Below are 8,306 nucleotides of genomic sequence, written 5' to 3'. Positions count from 1 at the left end.
GGTTTTTTTTTTTAGTTTCATGAGGCTGCGTGATAATGGTCTGACAGGTCAAAGGTCAAATTGGAGACAGGACAGCTTTGAAACTAAGAATTTCAAACTTCGCCCTTTGATCAACTGACATCAATGTTCTGACCCAGCCTCTTAATTCGGTGCTGAGTGTTGACCCATTACTGCAGTACCACAGTAGTACTCCTAATGAGTGTACTGGACCAGTCCATTGTGAAGTAACTTCAGGTACAGGTCTCTAATCTCTGACCAGGTAGTGTTCAAACTAAAGCATTAGAAACACAACATGACTCTGTGTTGCTCGTCCACCAGGTGGCAGTACAACACAATCTTGTAAGTATGGAAATATAGGGGGCGGAGGCCAAATGAAATGAGAGACAGGCAGGTGAAAGATGAGGAGAAAGCGAGTCTGGAGACACACACGCCTACACACACTTCAGAGAAACACATTTTAAAATGTATACTTCAGAGTATATTATAGATACACATACTTTACAGATACACAAACGGCACAGATACACGTACTTCAGAGAAGTACTCTACACGTCTGATGAGCCTTTATCCTAAAGCACATTAAAAGCACCTGATCAAAAAAACCTAATCAAATCAGAGGATTTTTTTTTTTTTTTGGGTAAGAAACCATTTAGTTTTTTTTTTTTTTTTTTTAAAGTCTATTTTTACAACCGCAGTGGTGACACCGTTGTATTCTTCGACCTGGTTCTGTTTGTTTTCATTCTTCTGCTGGGAGAACCTGAAGTATCTGGGGGATAACTAGGTCTGGATTTAAAGGAAGAATCTTTGTTGATGGAGACGATAGAACTGTTTCATTTTGTCGAGATCCTACTCTTAAGAACTGCTCTAAGAGAAAGTCTCAGAAAGTCTACAGTCTGACTCTAATACTAATCTACTGCTGAGGAGGAAACAGGGGATAACTGTAGAACTCCACATGGTCAGACCAGAAATTGAACCAGCAACGCTCTGCCAGAGGCGATCGCCTCAAAGAGTTTGTGACCGAGATAAGAGAGGTTGGAGGTGTACAGATCCTGTACAGAAGGTAGCTCGCTGCCAATTTACTTCTTGGCAGAGAGGATGATACGCTACTCAGGTCCGTCGCAGTGGCAGCAGCGTACCAGATTGAGATGGAGGAGGTGTAAAAGTTCCCCATCATTGTCTTTGGCAGTTGGAAGCGCTTCAGTGTTTCAGTGTTCGGGCTTTTTTGATGAGGGAGATGATGTTCATGTTCTCCCATTTGATGTCCTGTCTGATGAAGGTTTCTAGGAAGCGCGGAAGTGTACTATCCCATAGGATAGTATCCTACATGAACAATTTTGCCCTTTTCAATATCGGATTTAGAAACATCCATCCATCCATCCATCCATCCATTTTCATCCGCTTATCCGTTACCGGGTCACACTGCACCGTACCAACCCCCATGAACCTTCCTGCGGGTGGTGAGTCCACTGGAAGGTACCAACCGCGCTAACTGGGATTCGAACTTGCCCAGGGGTTCCACACCAATGACAGAGAGACATTGCCTCTGGGAAAAAGCGCCACAATTAGAAACATATTGATATATATTACAATATCGAGATATCGCCCAGCCCTGGTTAGGGCTAACACAGAAGTGGGCAAACGGTTTGACCCGCGGGCCACAATGAGTCCTAAAATTTGAAAGGGGGCTAGGTCAGGAGCAGATAGATGGAGCGTTCATGTTAATTAAAACAACTGACATAAAAGTCACAAGTGCGAAAATGCTTTTCTACGCCATCTACTGGAGAAATGCAAGCATTGCAAGGAAAAGGCAGAATAGTTCATCATAGAAATGAATAACATAATTTGGACACGTTTGGGGGGCCGGATTAAAAAGCCAAACGGGCCACATCTTGCCCCCGAATATATACATATATACACATATATATACATATGTATACATATATATACATATATACACATATATATACATATGTATACATATATATACATATATACACATATATATACATATGTATACATATATATACATATATACACATATATATACATATGTATACATATATATACATATATACACATATATATACATATGTATACATATATATACATATATACACATATATATACATATGTATACATATATATACATATATACACATATATATACATATGTATACATATATATACATATATACACATATATATACATATGTATACATATATATACATATATACACATATATATACATATGTATACATATATATACATATATACACATATATATACATATGTATACATATATATACATATATACACATATATATACATATGTATACATATATATACATATATACACATATATATACATATGTATACATATATATACATATATACACATATATATACATATGTATACATATATATACATATATACACATATATATACATATGTATACATATATATACATATATACACATATATATACATATGTATACATATATATACATATATACACATATATATACATATGTATACATATATATACATATATACACATATATATACATATGTATACATATATATACATATATACACATATATATACATATGTATACATATATATACATATATACACATATATATACATATGTATACATATATATACATATATACACATATATATACATATGTATACATATATATACATATATACACATATATATACATATGTATACATATATATACATATATACACATATATATACATATGTATACATATATATACATATATACACATATATATACATATGTATACATATATATACATATATACACATATATATACATATGTATACATATATATACATATATACACATATATATACATATGTATACATATATATACATATATACACATATATATACATATGTATACATATATATACATATATACACATATATATACATATGTATACATATATATACATATATACACATATATATACATATGTATACATATATATACATATATACACATATATATACATATGTATACATATATATACATATATACACATATATATACATATGTATACATATATATACATATATACACATATATATACATATGTATACATATATATACATATATACACATATATATACATATGTATACATATATATACATATATACACATATATATACATATGTATACATATATATACATATATACACATATATATACATATGTATGTACGTATGTATGTATGTACAGTACAGTGCTTTTGAACATGTACTTAAAGTGTTCCTGCTTTTTATTCTCCGTTTTGTTCTCAGTCCCCTCGCTTAAGATGGCTGTAAACAATCTTAAATCTTAAAATCCGCAGAAGTCGTCAGATTTGAAAAATAAACCCCAGTCACAGATGTGAGTGCTTTGACTGCATGTGAAAGAAAGTGAACCAAAAACAGCAGAAGTCTTAATAATGCAACACCTCCCTGCCGCCGCCTCCCCCCAGGGCCCGTTCAGAACTGTGACATCGCACTTCAGTATGAGGATGGGTTTTCATGTTGTCAGTTGATAACATCACAACTTGGCAGGACAGAGCAGGGCTATAAAAACTCCACCTGTTCTCATATCCCACAATTGATTGCTATTTAATGTAAACACAGACGGGTGGTGTCACCCGGGGCAAAGTGCTCCCTCACAGGCTGCCAAATCGCCCCACCCATCCCTCTGATTCCATCTCAAACCTCTCCAGGGAGGAACATCGATCGGTTCTGCCATCATGGAGATTACTACTGCTGCTCTGAAAAATAATTCTGATTTATACTCAGCTGTGCTGTTTAACACACCTGCAGCTACTTTAGATTTTCAGATTTTCTATTTAATCAGTTAATAATAGTTGGAATTAACTAGGGTTGGGGTTAACCAAAAATTGCCCCCGTTGTCATATCATAACTCGGTTGCCAAACAAACCAACAATATCACTCGGGCAGTCAGTGATCACTAATTGACTGAGTGTGTAGCGTCAGTCTTGCCTCAGTTCGCGCTCCGGACATACACGCTAAGAACTGATTTTGCCGATATTTCTCGCGCTGTGCTATTTCTTTTCTTTTTTTTTATTCCATAAATCACCATTGGACCTAAAAAAAGCTAGTGAAAGTGGAAAGGTGGAAAGAAAAATAGTGAGAACAACAATAGAGAGATTTTAAGAAAGCATGAGAACGGAGCTCGTGTTTCAGATCTGGCTTTACCGAAGTCGTCGATTTGTACCATCATTTAGAACAAGGAAGCAATCAAAGAAGCTAAGGTTGACAAAGGAGTGACTGTGATCACCAAGCAAAGATCTCAGACATTAGAAGAAGTGGAAAAGTAGCTACTGATTTGGATCAGCCAAAAGCAGTTGGCGAACATTGCGCAATCACGGCTGCTCAGCAGGATGAATGAAATTGCCTTTCCTATCATCCGGGGTCCAGGAACGGACTAGTCCATTTTACATGGATACCTATGGGGAAATAGTTTTCTAACTTTTCACTTTACAAACGAATTCCACAGTATTTCATTTCACGATATTGTATCGATATTGTACAGAAATGTATTGACTTTTTTAAATTAACAATTCATATGAAAATACGAACGCCAGTTGGTTCATTTTATTTCGCATTTATTTCCTTGCTAGCAATTGTTCATTGTAATAATCGCTAGCAAAGAGATAGTAGTAATTGATCCATCTGTTTCAATTTTCGAAACATGTTGTTAAACGTGTAACAGTAATGTGTTTGCTATGCTGACAGTGTTGCTAAAATGAAATTATCTGGAAAAAAAAATCAATACATAGTTGTGCCAAAAGTATTGCAGTATATCGCGATATATCGTTTTGTTGCCCCAGATTCAAAATATGCAAATATACTCTACTTTAATTAACATCCGACACCAAGTCAATCCGTCTGTGGATGAGTTCTATGCAGATGACATTCCTCTGTCACTTGTATTTGTATAATCAGTAGAACTGCATTCAGGAAATAACAACAAAAACTCAGTATTTTTCTGACTCTGGCTTCGCAGATTGTACCTAAAATGCAATTGTCTGAAAAAAGGAGGGGGGTAAAGAGCAGATGCAGTGAGCAGCCTCTGGGAGGGAACTATTGACACCATGACATGTTCATTTGTGACTGGTGCTGAGCCCCGGGAGCCTGTGCTGCAGCTGCTTAGAACGCTGACCTTGACGCACCATGTATGCACCAGGGGTGGTACATGGGAGAGACGTCATATTCCTGTTCAATGGGTTGTGTTTATTTTATATTATTCATGGTTTTTGTATCAGGTTTGAGTCTAACACGTGAGAGAGAGAGAGAGAGAGAGAAATGCCGGAGGGAGAGACAAAGTTCGAGATGATGACAGAGAGGGATGGTACATCAGCCACACGGAAACCAGTGAATCAGCTGAGTGTTGCAGTTCCTGTCCACGAGGAAGCGACCGAGAAGGAGAGAGAGGGAGAGGGGGAGGGAGAGGGAGAGAGAGGGGGGTAATAAAGCAATGAGAGGTGGGGATGAGACAGGTGGGGGGGGGGGGGGAGGGGGGGGGGGGGGGGGGGGGTGCAGAGAGGGAAGCATGCGGGCTGCTGGAGAGAGACGAGGACGGTGGCGTGTATCCCCCTCCTCCCCTCCATTTGTCCAGTTGCTTCCCTCCTCCCTGGTTATCTCTCCATCTTCCCATGCGTCTGTGAGCCTCCCTCTCCTCCCGCACCTCCGTCGGTACATGACCGAGCCGGGGAAGAATGTTGAAGTTCCGCGTGGACCGGAGAGCCAGGTAGGTGCTGAGAGAAGAGGAGGAAGTGACATGTAGAGCCAGGGAGCAGGAGGGGAGGGGGGAAGGGGATGGGGGGGGAGGTTGATGGAGGAGCAGACCAGCGGCGACCAGCTTGGAGGTCAGAAATGACTGCAATGCAGTGTTGGTGCAAAACAGCGAGGTCTGTAGGTCCTGCCGTATGAGGATGGTGGAGGTATGTGTGTGTGTGTGTGAGTGTGTGTGACGCAGTGACAGAAAGAAGCCGGATGTTTGTGTTGTGTGTTTAAGTTTAACACCATGTTGGTGATGCTGAACTTCTCCTGGTGTTCGTCCGTTCCTACTGTTCTCTGTTGATGTGACCGTGGATTAGATTAGATTAGATGAGATTCTTTTTTTTGTGAAGAAAGTTGTTTTTTCGGACAAGTTGGAATTGACTGAAGTTTCAAAAGTCACACGTGTTCTAGCGCAGAATCGTCGGACGATGACCTGAAGTGAGCGGCTGTAGCTCTCCTGCGCTACAGTGTAGTTGGTGATTGGTGACGACTGTTCAATCCAGAGTCGTCACCCACAGTCACACCGGTCTGAAAGTTCGGGGACTTTGGATGGAAAAGACAGAGGAGCTGCAGAAGTATGTTTGGAAACTTCACCCACAGCTGTGATAGAGCCATGTTGTTTTATATACAGCTCCACCTGCAAGACTGACGGACGGATGGATGGATGGATGGATGGGACTGACGGACGGCTGGATGGATGGATGGATGGATGGATGGATGGATGGATGGATGGGTGGACGGAGGGACAAATGATTTAGTTAGAGACACACACACCCTGCTCTGAGCTGATCCTCAAGGAAGCATGAGAACAAGAACAACATCCGTCTGTGGTGCTACAGAAAGTCACCATCAACCTGTTGCTACAGTTTCACCAGACAGGAAGTGATGCAACAGTCCAAATTTTCACCTCTTTGAAAGTCTAACTTTGACATTAATTCAGTTTAGCTGACAGGACGTCTGGACACAGACATAGGGAGGTCAAGGAGGAGTTAAAAAAAAAACAAACAAACTCCAGAAGCAGAAGTTCAGAAGAACTTCACCATCAGTGACATCATCACCTGGTCACCCAGACCCAGAGCAGCTCTCACCACTGCCAAAAGGCACCTGGTGTCAAACTGGGACCTAAATACAAACACTAACATTTAACGTTGCTCTGTTTTTTTCAGTCAACATGACCCGAGTGGACCAGCTGGACCAGCAGTGAGTCCGTTCCAGCTGGAGGAGCCGGCACCGAAACACTCCTACCTACAGTGAGTCTGTAGCCCAGTGGTGTCAAACATAAGGGTCGAGGGCCAGAACCAGAATTTCATAAAAGAAATACATACAATCTTACAACATATAAATTTGTAAAAAAAAGTTTAAAATCAAGTTTAAATATTTAGTGTTGACAAACAAACACTACATTCATCAGGAATATTTTCCCACGGCTTAATTCGCAATGTTTTCATTATGAAAACAGCAGCTGCACATGATTTTTAAAAACGTGAATTTTTTTTTTTTTCATTTTGATAATTTTTTTTCTTAATATTTATATTACATTTTAGAATAAACTACATTTTGGTCAAATTTGAAGGCTCCGAGAATCAGAAATGTAACTGTGGGAAAACTGTTCACAGCAGGTTTGGTCAACCTCTACGTTAACACGGACAAAAACACACACCCACTCACTCACTCACACACCCCCAGGGATACATACACAGGTGTAAAAAATATTTGCTTCCGTCTTTGCAGCCTCAGGGATACATACACAGGTATAAAAAATATTTGCTTCCGTCTTTGCAGCGACTGCGACCGGGACATGAATGGAAGAGTGAACACTGGTGCAGACAGAATCTCACAGTCCAACAGTACCACCATGGTGTCAGACCTGTCTTCAGATGCCCCCAAGCTAACGCCGCGGGTAAGAACATACACAGAAGCACAAATATTTAGACAGGGAGAAGGAGTCAGTCACACACACACGGACAGTCTTGTTTGTGAAGTTGCACCAGAAAAAAAAAAAAACAAAATACAAGAAAGACCGGACTATTGTATGTACAGTTACAGTACCTTCTCACAGAGGTCTATGTTCAGGAGGTGAGTCCAGTGTTTTGAGTTCATTCTGGGATTTAAAAATCTATCTATCCATATATCTATCTATCTATCAACTATCTATCTATCTGTCTTGCTATCTATCTGTCCATCCATCTATCCATCCATCTATCGATCTATCCATCCATCCACCCATCCATCCATCGATCGATCCATCTATCTATCTATCCATCCATCCATCTACCCATCTATCTATCTATCCATCCATCCATCTACCCATCTATCTATCTATCCATCCATCCATCTACCCATCTATCTATCTATCCATCCATCCATCTACCCATCTATCTATCTATCCATCCATCCATCCATCCATCCATCCATCTATCCATCCATCAATCCATCCATCCATCCATCCATCCATCAATCCA

At 39.2% G+C, this 8,306-nt stretch overlaps 1 long non-coding RNA gene across 1 annotated transcript in view; it reads left to right on the top strand.

Annotated features, from left to right (window-relative positions):
• The window catches only part of LOC107989230 (uncharacterized), a 22,681-nt gene extending 14,687 nt beyond the window's left edge, over positions 1–7,994 (top strand). The window contains exons 3-4 of the long non-coding RNA XR_001760737.2: positions 7,011–7,094; positions 7,627–7,994. This is a non-coding gene — a long non-coding RNA (uncharacterized LOC107989230). The remainder of the gene's footprint in view (positions 1–7,010; positions 7,095–7,626) is intronic.
• Positions 7,995–8,306: the final 312 nt, after the last annotated feature.

This window comes from Cynoglossus semilaevis, chromosome 11 (assembly GCF_000523025.1).
Source record: "Cynoglossus semilaevis isolate Cse_v1.0 chromosome 11, Cse_v1.0, whole genome shotgun sequence".
Taxonomy (NCBI): Eukaryota; Metazoa; Chordata; class Actinopteri; order Pleuronectiformes; family Cynoglossidae; genus Cynoglossus; species Cynoglossus semilaevis.
This window is presented reverse-complemented; position numbering and strand designations above follow the sequence as displayed.